Here is a 14,148-nt window from a genome sequence, read left to right as displayed (position 1 = left end):
CGGCGGGGAGATGATGTATGTCTGTAAAATATTTGTGTGCGTGTGTGTGTAGAGAGCTAGAATGTGTGTGTGTGTTTACAGCAGGGAAATGTGTGTGTGGAATGTGTGTGGGTGTGTGTGGGGAGAGAGCTTGTGTGTGTGTGTGTGCGGTGAGAAAATGTGTGGGTGTGTAGAAGATGTGTGTGCGTGTGTGTGTATACGGTGAGGAAATGATGTATGCCTGTAAAATATGTGTGTGTGTATGTGTGTGTGTGTGCGTGGAGAGCTAGAACGTGTGTGTGTACGGCAGGGAAATGTGTGCGTGTGTGTGGAGAGAGAGATCGCATGTGTGTACAGTGAGGAAATGTGTGGGTGTGTAGAAGGGGTGTGTGTGAATGTGTGTACACGGCGGGGAGATGATGTATGTCTGTAAAATATTTGTGTGCGTGTGTGTGTAGAGAGCTAGAATGTGTGTGTGTGTTTACAGCAGGGAAATGTGTGTGTGGAATGTGTGTGGGTGTGTGTGGGGAGAGAGCTTGTGTGTGTGTGTGTGCGGTGAGAAAATGTGTGGGTGTGTAGAAGATGTGTGTGCGTGTGTGTGTATACGGTGAGGAAATGATGTATGCCTGTAAAATATGTGTGTGTGTATGTGTGTGTGTGTGCGTGGAGAGCTAGAACGTGTGTGTGTACGGCAGGGAAATGTGTGCGTGTGTGTGGAGAGAGAGATCGCATGTGTGTACAGTGAGGAAATGTGTGGGTGTGTAGAAGGGGTGTGTGTGAATGTGTGTACACGGCGGGGAGATGATGTATGTCTGTAAAATATTTGTGTGCGTGTGTGTGTAGAGAGCTAGAATGTGTGTGTGTGTTTACAGCAGGGAAATGTGCGTGTGGAATGTGTGTGCATGTGTGTGTATGGCAGGGAAATCTGTGTGTGTACAAAGCGTGTCCATGTACATGGCGGGGAAACAAAGAGGGGGTCCGCTCAAAATTCCACAGCCAACGACCCCATCCTCCATTGCATTATTGATTAATAATATTACTTCTTATCACAAACAATACTTACTCATTTTCATTATTATCACAGACAATAGTTACTCACCCTAATTAATGATACTCATGTCATTATATGAACCCGGGACTAAAACGCGGAGGCACGCCCCCCTGTTGCACCGGGCGTTCTGGTTCTGATGAGTGAAGGACAGATGCAAACACCCCAGAGTCAGCCCAGAAACAGTGGCCGTGGGGCCGCGCGGGGCCTGCACGGCATCTGGTCCCATCACCTCATGGAAAATAGATGGGGAAACAGTGGAAGCATTGTCAGACTTTATTTTTTTGGGCTCCAAAATCACTGTGGATGATGACTGCAGCCATGAAATTAAAAAACGCTTACTCCTTGGAAGGAAAGTATGACCAACCTAGATAGCATATTAAAAAGCAGAGACATTACTTTGCCAACAAAGGTCCATCTGGTCAAGGCTATGGTTTTTCCAGTGATCATATATGGATGTGAGAGTTGGACTGTGAAGAAAGCTGAGTGCCGAAAAATTGATGCTTTTGAACTGTGGTGTTGGAGAAGACTCTTGAGAGTCCCTTGGACTGCAAGGAGATCCAGTCCATCCTAAAGGAGATCAGTCCTGGGTGCTCTTTGGAAGGACTGATACTGAAGCTGAAACTCCAGATCTTTGGCCACCTCATGAGAAGAGTTGACTCCTTGGAAAAGACCCTGATGCTGGGAGGGATTGGGGGCAGGAGGAGAAGGGGACGATAGAGGATGAGATGGCTGGATAGCATCACCGACTCAATGGACATGAGTTTGAGTGAACTCCGAGAGTTTGTGATGGACAGGGAGGCCTGGCATGCTGCGATTCATGGAGTCGCAAAGAGTCAGACACGACTGAGCAACTGAACTGAACTGAACTGAACTGAAGGAGATGTAATACTAACATATAGTTGCCATTACAGGGATTCTGGGAATGGGATAGAGAGCTCAGTTCAGCTATTATTTTTTTATTGAGAAACTGTTAGCATTAATAGCATAAAGGAAATATTCTGCAGTGGTACTTGTCTTTGATGTATCTGTCATTGTACCTGTGCAGACAGAACTCCATATTACTCCAAGGCTGGCAGAAACATAGTTCTGCATTATGTTTTCCTTTAATAATTTATCACTAAAAGGTCACTATCAATTACAGACTATCTTTGTAGTTATGTTAATAATGCCAATACTGAAAATAGGTAAGTATGGAAGCTGCAATGAAGAGTTTATTTACTTCATTTGTTTTACCAAAACTTTAAACCTAAAATCATATCATTATGCTCACTCTGCATATGAAGAAGAGTAGATCAAAACAAGCTTCCCAAACAAAATCAGCAGGCCGGTCTGAATATGATTAGTTGTGTTTCAAATCTGTGTGTTTCTGACTTGAGTCTACACCTTATTATTAGGCTATCAATAGCATATCTTATTAGATCTATTGTAAGAAGCAAATTATTTCCAGATATTTTTGCTATAATATTGCACATTTTTATCTCTAAAGCAGGAATTTACATGGTAGAGGGGACAGGGGAGGACAGGGACAGGGGAGGGGACAGGAGAGGGACAGGGGAGAGAGGGGGACAGGAGAGGGGACAGGGGAGGGAGGGGACAGGGGAGAGAGGGGACAGGGGAGGGACAGGGGAGAGAGGGGGACAGGAGAGGGGACAGGGGAGGGACAGGGGAGGGAGGGGACAGGGGGGAGAGGGGACAGGGGAGGGGACAGGAGAGAGGGGGACAGGGGAGGGACAGGGGAGGGGACAGGGGAGGGGGCGTCCAGGAGGAGGGGAACAGCGGAGGGGGCTCCCCGGGTGGAGACTGGGGACTGCCGTGCTGGCCCAGGGCACTGCCGTCTGGGACACAGGGGGCGCTCTGCCCTGCCGACCTCCGTGAGCAGGGGCGGGGCCGCGCTCTCGGCTTTGAACTCAAGCTCTCTGGGCGGTCGGTCAGGTGCTCGCGTAGGGGTCGGAGCGCGGTTTCTAGCCGTGCTGTGAGGGCTGCCCGCCCCTCAGAGCTGCTGTGTCCTCCCCCTCCAGCCCGAGGGCGGCCCGCTCATGGCCGGGCTGCGCACTGCAGGCAAGGGGCGGCTTCCACTGCACCGGGTCACCCCCCGCCCGGGTCCGCCTGCCCAGGTGTGCCCCCTGCACCCAGGGCAACTTCCGCCGCACCGTGTTCCGCCCCCGCCCCGGGATCCCGCGGGCCTCCTTTCGGATCCTCCGTTATGTGCTGGGCGGCCGCCCTCTGCTGGCGGCTCGCGGCCCTGCAGCGCATGGTCTGTCCCTGGTGAGGCCACCCAGGGGGTCACAGGGCGTGGCCGGCGGGCTCACAAGTGGGCCTCCCGTGGAGCCTGCAGCGCCCACATCGCTGTGTGGGGCTGACGTGCCCCCTCCGTCCCCCGCAGGTCATCCAGAGGATCTTCTACACCGTCAACAGGTCCTGGTCTGGCAGGATCACATGCGCCGAGCTGCGGAGGAGCACCTTTCTGCAGGTGCGCGCCGCGCGGGGCGCAGGACGGGGACCCCCGCCTCCACCCTCCCCCCCCTTCCCCTGGCCCAGGCGGGTCCCCACCCCTCCCCATCCATCCGTCCACCCACCCACCCCTTAATCCTTCCCCGGCTGCAGAGGAGGCCTTCCTGCAGGTGCGCGCTGTGCGGGGCGCAGGACGGGGACCCCCCCCCCGCCCCCTCACCCCCCCTCCCCCCCCGCCCCCGATGCGCCCTGGAGCCCACGCTGCACTGCAGGAGAAGCCGCTGCGATAAGAAGCCCGCGTCCCACAGCCCGAGAGGACCCTCCGCTCGCAACAGCTGGAGAAAGTCCCCACGCAGCAGCGAAGACCCAGCACAGCCAAAATTGAGTAGTCTTTCTTTTAAAAAAAGGCATCTGTAAGATTGTGAGACTCCATGCCAACCACTTTGATGATGGAGATCACAAATTAGGTCCCAGTTTAGTATAAGAGAGAGTAGGTGCTTTAGGGAACAGTAAGAAGAGAATTGTTTCTAACGACCACTTTGATGATGGAGATCACAAATTAGGTCCCAGTTTAGTATAAGAGAGAGTAGGTGCTTTAGGGAACAGTAAGAAGAGAATTGTTTCTAACGACCACTTTGATGATGGAGATCACAAATTAGGTCCCAGTTTAGTATAAGAGAGAGTAGGTGCTTTAGGGAACAGTAAGAAGAGAATTGTTTCTAACGACCACTTTGATGATGGAGATCACAAATTAGGTCCCAGTTTAGTATAAGAGAGAGTAGGTGCTTTAGGGAACAGTAAGAAGAGAATTGTTTCTAACGACCACTTTGATGATGGAGATCACAAATTAGGTCCCAGTTTAGTATAAGAGAGAGTAGGTGCTTTAGGGAACAGTAAGAAGAGAATTGTTTCTAACGACCACTTTGATGATGGAGATCACAAATTAGGTCCCAGTTTAGTATAAGAGAGAGTAGGTGCTTTAGGGAACAGTAAGAAGAGAATTGTTTCTAACGACCACTTTGATGATGGAGATCACAAATTAGGTCCCAGTTTAGTATAAGAGAGAGTAGGTGCTTTAGGGAACAGTAAGAAGAGAATTGTTTCTAATGACCACTTTGATGATGGAGATCACAAATTAGGTCCCAGTTTAGTATAAGAGAGAGTAGGTGCTTTAGGGAACAGTAAGAAGAGAATTGTTTCTAACGCTGGAGTAGAGATTAATCTGGTTGACCTTAAGGTGTTCATTTCTTCCTTAAGCAGAAACAGGGGGAATACTGCAGCGCATCACCGCTCACTCTGACTGGTGAGCAGGCCTCTCGTGACTCCAGACCCAGCAGTTGAAATGGACTGATGGATAGCATTAAATAAACAGAGCAGTGGTAGGAAAGGATAACCTTCTCTGATTCCTATGTGTTTGGTAACTAGCAGATTATGATAAGTGTTGTTTACTGCTAACTAATATGCCTAGAAACTATAAGATTAAATAAATTTATTTTCATTTCTACCCCCAAAAAAACCCCAAGTTTTTTGGGTGCTTTTCTGAATATGCAGAACACATCCAAGATACTCTGTTCTGGTTTTCTGTTCTATTAGGGACCAGCTGTGTGGACAGAGGTGATAGATAAGAAGCTAGATAGATAGACAAACAGATAGATAGATAACTAGATTGATCAATACTTATTATTTACATACCTTCATGTATTAAAAGCTGAACTTCTTCCTTATTTGGATAGGGTTTATGTTAGGGGCAAAATTGAGAAATAAGGGAATATTTGATTCATCTATCTCAGTGTGAAGGACAGGAGGTATGGTACATTTAATATGGTATATTAAGAGGATTACTTAAACAGATACTTTCCATCTTTAATTACCCATACCCCAATGAACACAGTGTGTGTCTTACAAGTTTATTCACTCACATTTAATTTTTTTTAACTGAGGCATAGTTGATTTACAGTATTTTACTAGTTTAAGGGGTACAACATAGTGACTCAAAACCTTTACAGATAACACTTCATTTATTGTATATTTTTGCCTCCTTTGTCTTAGATTAGTTGACTGTTAAATGTGTGGATTTGTTTCTAGGTTCTCTGTTCTGTTCCATTGATCGATGTGTCTATTTTGTGCTAGTACCATAGTGTTTTGATTACTATAGCTTTGTAGTTGGGGAGCGTGATACCTCCAACTCTGATATTTCTCAAGATCATTTTAGTAATTAGAGTTCATTTGTTTTTCCATGCATATTTTAAAATTATTTTTTTAGCTGTGTGAAAAATGCCATTGATATTTTGATAGGTGTATTGCCTTGGGTAGTATGGTCATTTTATCAATATTAATTCTTCCAGTCCATTAACATGGTATCTACTTCTTTTTTTTTTTTTTTTTGGTATATACTTCTTAATGGCTTATTGACTCTTTCCTTGACTTTGTTCTCCATTCAACAATTATTAATAGAAATTTGTGTGTTTAGAACTTTGTAAAGTTCTATAGGGTAAAAGACGGTAATTATAAAATGTGATCCCTGACTTTAAATAACTTATAGTCTAATAAGAAAGACCAAAATATGGGACTTGGAGTCAAAAGTTGGAGATTCAATGCTTGAATGTATTGTAAAAGCTAAGGGTCTTGGGGCAAAGAACAATGAGTAGGGAGTTAGTGAGTTGAGACTTGATGGGGCTGAGGCTTGATGGCTCCTGGGGATGAGTGGGTTCTGGATAGACAGGATGAAAGAACCATTCTAGGTGGGAAGAATAGAATATGGAGCTTGGAGTGAGGGCTGCTCAATTCAGTTTGGTTAACTCAGACAGCTCTCCTGGATTACCTGGTATGAACGTCATGCTCTGCTGGAACCTTTCTGTTTGGAGAAGAGATGTGTTGGAAAGAATAGTTGGATGAACAAGATGGGATCAGGTCATGATAGGAGAGCCCTGGAGAGCAAGCAAGAGTGTTTAACTTCCTCATAGCAAGAAATAGGCTGCCATCAATAGGTCTGATATGAATAGCATTTTAGGAAAATGAAATTGGTAAGAATTTTCAGTCTGTATTAGTATTGCAAAGACTGGAGTCAGTATTCTGGAGTGGAGGGTGGGGAAATATTTTTAAAGTGGGATGGTGGAGAAAAGGATGAGTCCAGAAAACTTAGCAGATTTAGCTGTCAGAGGCAAGAGGGGGGCAGATTCCAATTTTTTTTTAGAGCTTTTTGCCAGTAAGATTAGAATAACAATGGTTCATTTGATAGGAAAGAAGAATTGGGAAAGAAAATAAATTTGGGAAGAAGAGTGAGTTCTTTTGGCGCATGGGGAGCTGAGATGAGAACTCACTCAGGGCAGCAACATTCTGTAGGAGATTGGAAATATGAGACTAGAACTTATGTAAGAAGTCAGGGCTAGGCATGGGGATTTGGGAATCATCAGCACAGAGACTTATAAATTATGCACTTTGCTTAGAACTTAATTTCATGTTTTTTTAGAAGATAAGAGAAATGAAAAGCTTGCTGAATTATGGATTATGCAACTGTATTAAAAGTAATTTTCCCTGCTCCTCCATCTCCCTGATGATTTTTGTGTTCTGTTTTTCTCTCTGATCCACTCACCCTTCCCCTAATACTTTATAAACTGAGGGACACAATAACCTCTATTTCTGTCAGATCAGAAGATTGTCAGTGAAGAGATTAAGGTGATTGGGAATGTTCACCAGAAAATGTGCGATCCTCTTGGCACCTTCTCCAATCCTTCAGAGATCAGAGGGATACAAATTTTCTCTAGAGGAAAGCAACCATTTATATTTATAGGAGGAAATGTTTAAAGAGCTAAATTTTCAGTTCCCTGGGCAGTCCTGTTGTTTGATTTGCAGCCTTTCATAAGTAAAGCAGTGATTCTCAGCAGAGACAGAGCTGCTTGGCAGATAATTTAATCAGATGAAGTAGGGTTTTCAGACCTAGTGGATGGACTTGAAGTTGGGACTCCTCTCCTGGCATCCAGATTTCATCTGTGGTTTGAACTGACTTTGCACAAATAGCATGTATAGAACTCAGAAGTTGAATTTATTTTATCCTCATCAACCTCCCCTTTAAAGAAAAACATTTTTCAATAATTTGCTTAAATGTTCTCAAACATTACCTGACACAGAGAGTATCAGACTTGACTTTAGAAAAGGTATTGAGGAGGAAGAAGTTGGAGAAATAAGACACATGGTGCTAACATTTATTGAACATTTATTATATGCCAGACATTTTATAGTCATTCTCTCATTTAATCTTCAGAACTGCAAAAGATGGACATTTCAACCTCAGTTTCACAAATGAGGCTCTGAGAGGTTATATAATTTGCCTCAGTCATGCAACTAGTAAGTGACTGCACTAGGATTTGGATCCTGTAACTGGGATTAGAAAAAGCAGAGGAACCATAGTTCAAATTGCCAGCATCCTTTGGATCATAGAAAAAGCAAGAGAATTCCAGAAAAACATCTACTTCTGCTTTATTGACTATGCCAAAGCCTTTGACTGTGTGGATCGCAGCAAACTGTGGAAAATTGTTTAAGAGATGGGAATACCAGGCCACCTTATCTGCCTCCTGAGAAATCTGTATGCAGGTTAAGAATCAACAGTTAGAACTGGACATGGAACAACAGACCGGTTCCAAATCAGGAAAGGAGTACGTCAAGGCTGTATATTATCACCCTGCTTATTTAACTTGTATGCAGAGTCCATCATGCAAATGCTGGGCTGCATGAAGCACAAGCCAGAATCAAGATTGCTAGGAGAAATATCAATAACCTCAGATACACAGATGATACCACCCTTTTGGCAGAAAGTGAGGAAGAACTAAAGAGCCTCTTGATGAAAGTGAAAGAGGAGAGTAAAAAAGCTGCCTTAAAACTCAGTATTAAAAAAATGAAGATCATGGCATCCAGTCCCATCACTTCATGGCAAATAGATGGGGAAACAATGGAAACAGTGACAGATGTTATTTTTCAGGGCTCCAAAATCACTGCAGATGGTGACTACAGCCATGAAATGAAAAGTTGCTTGCTCCTTGAAAGAAAAGCTATGACCAACTTAGTATATTAAAAAACAGAGACATTACTTTGCCAACAAAGGTCTGTGTAGTCAAAGCTATGGTTTTTCCAGTAGTCATGTATGGATGTGAGAGTTGTACCATAGAGAAGGCTGAGTGCTAAAGAATTGATGCTTTGAACTGTGGTGTTGGAGAAGACTCTTGAGAGTCCCTAAGACTGCAAGGAGATCAAACCAGTCCATCCTAAAGGAAATCAGTCATGAGTATTCATTGGAAGGACTGATGCTGAAGCTGAAACTCCAATACTTTGGCCACCTGATGGGAAGAACTGACTCATTGGAAAAGACCCTGATGCTGGGAAAGATTGAAGGCAGGAGAAGGAGACAACAGAGGATGAGATGGTTGGATGATGGCATCACCGACTCAATGGACATGAGTTTGAGGAAGCTCAGGGGATTTGGTGATGGATAAGGAAGCCTAGCATGCTGCAGTCCATGGGGTTGAAAAGAGTCGGACACTACTGAGAGACTGAATTGAACTGGAATTAGGTTTCTAAACCTGAATGTTTCTTTCTTGTTCCAAGCTTGTGCTTCCTTTCTATCCCTATTACAAGGAAAAATTATTTTTTAAAGGACACTTGATTATAATTTTATAGAGGCCTGTAGGATGAAAATCCAGTAGTGCTCAGATCCACATACTCCTCAGCTAGTTTACTCGATTCCCTTACCCCTCTCTCCTTCCTGCTTTCTCTTTTGTTTCTTCTCCACCTATCATAATGGGATGCCCTCTTCCCTCTTTATAATTCTCCATCTTGAGATGAATAGGCTGAAGGATGAAGCAGAGCAGTAAGGAAACACAGCACCAAGTTCTTCATTTCTCAGGATATCCTGTGTATTTTTTATTAACCTTCTGTGGAGCCTGGTCAAGGGCATGTGGCTACTATAGTTTGGCTGTATTATAGTTTCTGATTTTCATGTTGACTGTGGACAGACATTGATAGAAGTACCTACCATATACAAGGTACCATAGTGGGTACTAGAAAAATTACTTTTAAGTGACTAAATTGAAATTTCCTTAAAATTAAAATAAAATGTGTTTAAGTATTGCATTCTTTGGGATTGGGATGAAAACTGACCTTTTCCAGTCCTGTGGCCACTGCTAGTTTTCCAAATTTGCTGGCATATTGAGTGCAGCACTTTCACAGCATCTTCTTTTCAGTTCAGTTCAGTTCAGTCGCTCAGTCATGTCTGACTCTTTGCGACCCCATGAATCGCAGCACGCCAGGCCTCCCTGTCCATCACCAACTCCCAGAGTTTACTCAAACTAATGTCTATTGAGTCGGTGATGCCATCCAACTATCTCATCCTCTGTCATCCCCTTCTCCTCCTGCCCCCAATCCCTCCCAGCATCAGGGTCTTTTCCAATGTGTCAACTCTTTGCATGAGGTGGCCAAAGCATTGGAGTTTCAGCTTCAGCATCAGTCCCTCCAATGAACACCCAGGACTGATCTCCTTTAGGATGGACTGGTTGGATCTCCTTGCAGTCCAAGAGACTCTCAAGAGTCTTCTCCAACACCACAGTTCAAAAGCATCCATTCTTCGGCGCTCAGCTTTCTTCACAGTCCAACTCTCACATCCATACATGAACACTGGAAAAAGCATAGCCTTGACTAGACAAACCTTTGTTGGCAGAGTAATGTCTCTGCTTTTTAATATGCTATCTAGGTTGGTCATAACTTTCCTTCCAAGGAGTAAGCATCTTTTAATTTCATGGCTGCAATCACCATCTGCAGTGATTTTGGACCCCGCCCAAAATAAAGTCTGATACTCTTTCCACTGTTTCCCCATCTATTTCCCATGAAGTGATGGGACCAGGTGCCGTGATCTTAGTTTTCTGAATGTTGAGCTTTAAGCCAACTTTTTCACTCCCCTCTTTCACTTTCATCAAGAGGCTTTTTAGTTCCTCTTCACTTTCTGCCATAAGGGTGGTGTCATCTGCATATCTGAGGTTATTGATATTTCTCCCAGCAATCTTGATTCCAGCTTGTGCTTCATCCAGCCCAGAGTTTCTCATGATGTACTCTGCATGGAAGTTAAATAAGCAGGGTGACAACATACAGCCTTGACGTACTCCTTTTCCTATTTGGAACCAGTCTGTTGTTCCATGTCCATTTCTAACTGTTGCTTCCTGACCTGCATATAGGTTTCTCAAGAGGCAAGTCAGGTGATCTGGTATTCCCATCTCTTTCAGAATTTTCCACAGCTTATTGTGATCTCCACAGTCAAAGGCTTTGGCATAGTCAATAAAGCAGAAATGGATGTTTTTCTGGAACTCTCTTGCTTTTTCGATGATCCAGCGGATGTTGGCAATTTGACCTCTGATTCCTCTGCCTTTTCTAAAACCAGCTTGAACATCTTGAAGTTCACAGTTCACGTATTGCTGAACTCTGACTTGGAGAATTTTTAGCATTACTTTACCAGCGTGTGAGATGAGTGCAATTGTGCAGTAGTTTGAGCATTCTTTAGGATTGCCTTTCTTAGGGATTGGAATGAAAACTGACCTTTTCCAGTCCTGTGGCCACTGCTGAGTTTTCCAAATTTGCTGCCATATTGAGTGCAGCACTTTCACAGCATCGTCTTTCAGAATTTGAAATAGCTCAATTGGAATTCCATCACCTTCACTAGCTTTGTTCATAGTGATGCTTTCTAAGACACATTTGACCGCATTCCAGAATGTCTGGCTCTAGGTGAGTGATCACACGTTCTTGGTTATCTGGGTCATGAAGATCTTTTTTGTATAGTTCTTCTATGTATTCTTGTTACCTTTTCTTAATATTTTCTGCTTCTGTTAGGTTCATGCCATTTCTGTCCTTTATTGTGGCCATTTTTGCATGAAATGTTCCCTTGGTGTCTCTAATTTTCTTGAAGAGATCTCTAGTCTTTCCCATTCTGTTGTTTTCCTCTATTTCTTTGCATTGATCACTGAGGAAGCCTTTCTTATCTCTCGTTGCTATTCTTTGGAACTCTGCATTCAAATGGGTGTATCTTCCTTTTCTCCTTTGTCTTTTGCTTCTCTTCTCTTTTCAGCTATTTGTAAGGCCTCCTCTGACAACCATTTTGCCTTTTTGCATTTCTTTTTCTTGCAGATAGTCTTGATCAGTGCCTCCTGTAAAATACTACGAATCTCAGTCCATATTTCTTAAGGCACTCTGTCTATCAGGTCTAATCCCTTGAATCTATTTGTCACTTCCACTGTATAATCATAAAGGATTTGATTTAGGTCATACCTGAATGAATGGTCTAGTGGTTTTCCCTGCTTTCTTCAATTGCAGTCTGAATTTGGCAATAAGGAATTCATGATCTGAGCCACAGTCAGCTCTGGGTCTTGTTTTTCCTGATTGTATAGAGCGTCTCCATCTTTGGCTGCAAAGAATATAATCAATCTGATTTCAGTATTGATGATGTGATGATGTCCATGTGTAGTCTTCTCTTGTGTTGTTAGAAGAGGGTGTTTGCTATGACCAGTGCATTCTCTCGGCAAAACTCTGTTAGCCTTTGCCCTGCTTCATTTTGTACTCCAAGGCCAAACTTTCCTGTTACTCCAGGTATCTCTTGACCTTGTACTTTTGCATTCCAGTTCTGTATAATGAAAAGGACATCTTTCTTGGATGTTAGTTCTAAAGGTCTTATAGGTCTTAATAGAACTGTTCAACTTCAGCTTCTTCAGCATTACTGGTTGGGGCATAGACTTGGATTACTGTGATACTGAATGGTTTGCCTTGGAAATGAACAGAGATCATTCTGTCATTTTTGAAATTGCATCCAAGTACTGCATTTTGGACTCTTTTGTTGACTATGATGGCTACTCCATTTCTCCTAAGGGATTCTTGCCCATAAGAATGTATCTGTAGTGCTCGCTTCGGCAGCACATATACTAAAATTGGAGCGATACAGAGAAGATTAGCATGGCCCCTGCGCAAGGATGACACGCAGGTTCGTGAAGCGTTCCATATTTTTAAAAAAGAAAAAAAGAAAAAAAAAAAAAAGAATGTATCTGTATTAGTAGATATAATGGTCATCTGAGTTAAATTCTCCGATTCCAGTCCATTTTATTTCACTGATTCCTAAAATGTCAGTGTTCACTCTTGCCATCTCCTGTTTGACCATTCAAATTTACCTTGATTCATGGACCTGACATTCCAGGTTCCTATACAGTATTGTTCTTTACAGCATCAGACTTTACTTCTGTTACCAGTCACATTCACAGCTGGTCATTGTTTTTGCTTTGGCTCCTTCACTTACTTCTTTCTGGAGTTATTTCTCCATTCTTCTCCACTAACATATTGGGCACCTACCAACCTGGGGAGTTCATCTTTCAGTGTCCTATCTTTTTGCCTTTTCATACTGTTTGTGGGGTTCTCAAGGAAAGAATACTGAAGTGGTTTGCTGTTCCCTTCTCCAGTGGTCCATGTTTTGTCAGAACTCTCCATCATGACCTGTCCATCTTAGGTGACCCTACACGGCATGGCTCATTTCATTGAGTTAGACAAGGCTGTGGTCCATGTGATCAGTTTGATTAGCTTTCTGTGACTGTGGTTTTCATTCTGTCTGCCCTCTGAGGGATAAGGATAAGAGGCTTATGGAAGCTTCCTGATGGGACAGACTGTGGGGGAAACTGGATCTTGTTCTTATGGGCAGGGCCATGTTCAGTACATCTTTAATCCAATTTTCTGTTGATGGGCAGGACTGTGTTCCCTCCCATGATCTGAGGGAACTTGATTGTTTGACCTGAGACCAAACTATGGTGGAGGTAATGAAGATAATGGTGACTTTCTTCAAAAGGTCCCATGCGTGCATTGCTGCACTCAGTGCCCCCGACCCTGCAGCAGACCACCACCAACCCACGCCTCTGCCGGAGACTCCTGGACACTCATTGGCAAATCTGGGTCCGTCTCTTGTGGGGTCACTGCTCATTTCCCCTGGGTTCTGGTGCATACAAGGTTTTGTTTGTGCCCTCCAGGAGTCTGTTTCCCCATTCCTGTGTAAGTTCTGGCGGCTCTATGGTGGGGTTAATGGCGACCTCCTCCAAGAGAGCTTATGCCATACCCAAGTCTGCTGCACTCAGAGACCCTGCTTCTGCGGCAGGCCACTGCTGACCCATACCTCCACAGGAGTCACTTAAACAGTCAAAAGCAGGTCTGGCTCAGTGGGGTCTCCTGATGTGCACAAGGTTTTGCTTGTACCCTTTAAGAGTCTTTGGCGGGTATGGGGTTTGATTCTAAACATGATTTTGCCCATACTGCCATCTTGCTGGGGCTTCTCTTTTGCCCTTGGACATGGGGTATCTTTTTTGGGTGGGATCCAACATTCTCTTGTCAATGGTTGTTCAGCAGTGTGTTGTAATTTTTGAGTTCTCACAGGAGAAGATGAGCATACATCCTTCTACTCTGCCATCTTGTGTCATCTCTACTTTTGCAACTCAGGGGTCTGTCTGTCAAGCCAAACAGCCATCATGCACAGTACCATTGTCTTCTGAAAATTCCTGTTTCCAGGCTTCAAACTTCCTGTATTCAATGCTCAAACTTCTCCAAGTCATGCTTCAACAGTACATATACCATGAGCTTCCAGATGTTCAAGCTGGACTTGGAAAAGG

General features: G+C 43.9%; 1 protein-coding gene and 1 non-coding gene across 2 annotated transcripts in view; both read left to right on the top strand.

The window, feature by feature from the left end:
• Positions 1–14,148, top strand: part of ALK (ALK receptor tyrosine kinase) — a 786,987-nt gene that overhangs the window by 100,185 nt on the left and 672,654 nt on the right. The window lies entirely within an intron of this gene.
• LOC122442717 lies at positions 12,406–12,512 on the top strand. The gene has a single exon (XR_006269713.1). It is a non-coding gene; the product is annotated as a U6 spliceosomal RNA (small nuclear RNA).

Source organism: Cervus canadensis, chromosome 5 (assembly GCF_019320065.1).
Source record: "Cervus canadensis isolate Bull #8, Minnesota chromosome 5, ASM1932006v1, whole genome shotgun sequence".
Taxonomy (NCBI): Eukaryota; Metazoa; Chordata; class Mammalia; order Artiodactyla; family Cervidae; genus Cervus; species Cervus canadensis.
The sequence above is the reverse complement of the archived record's forward strand: the minus strand, read 5'-3'. Positions and strand labels throughout refer to the sequence as shown.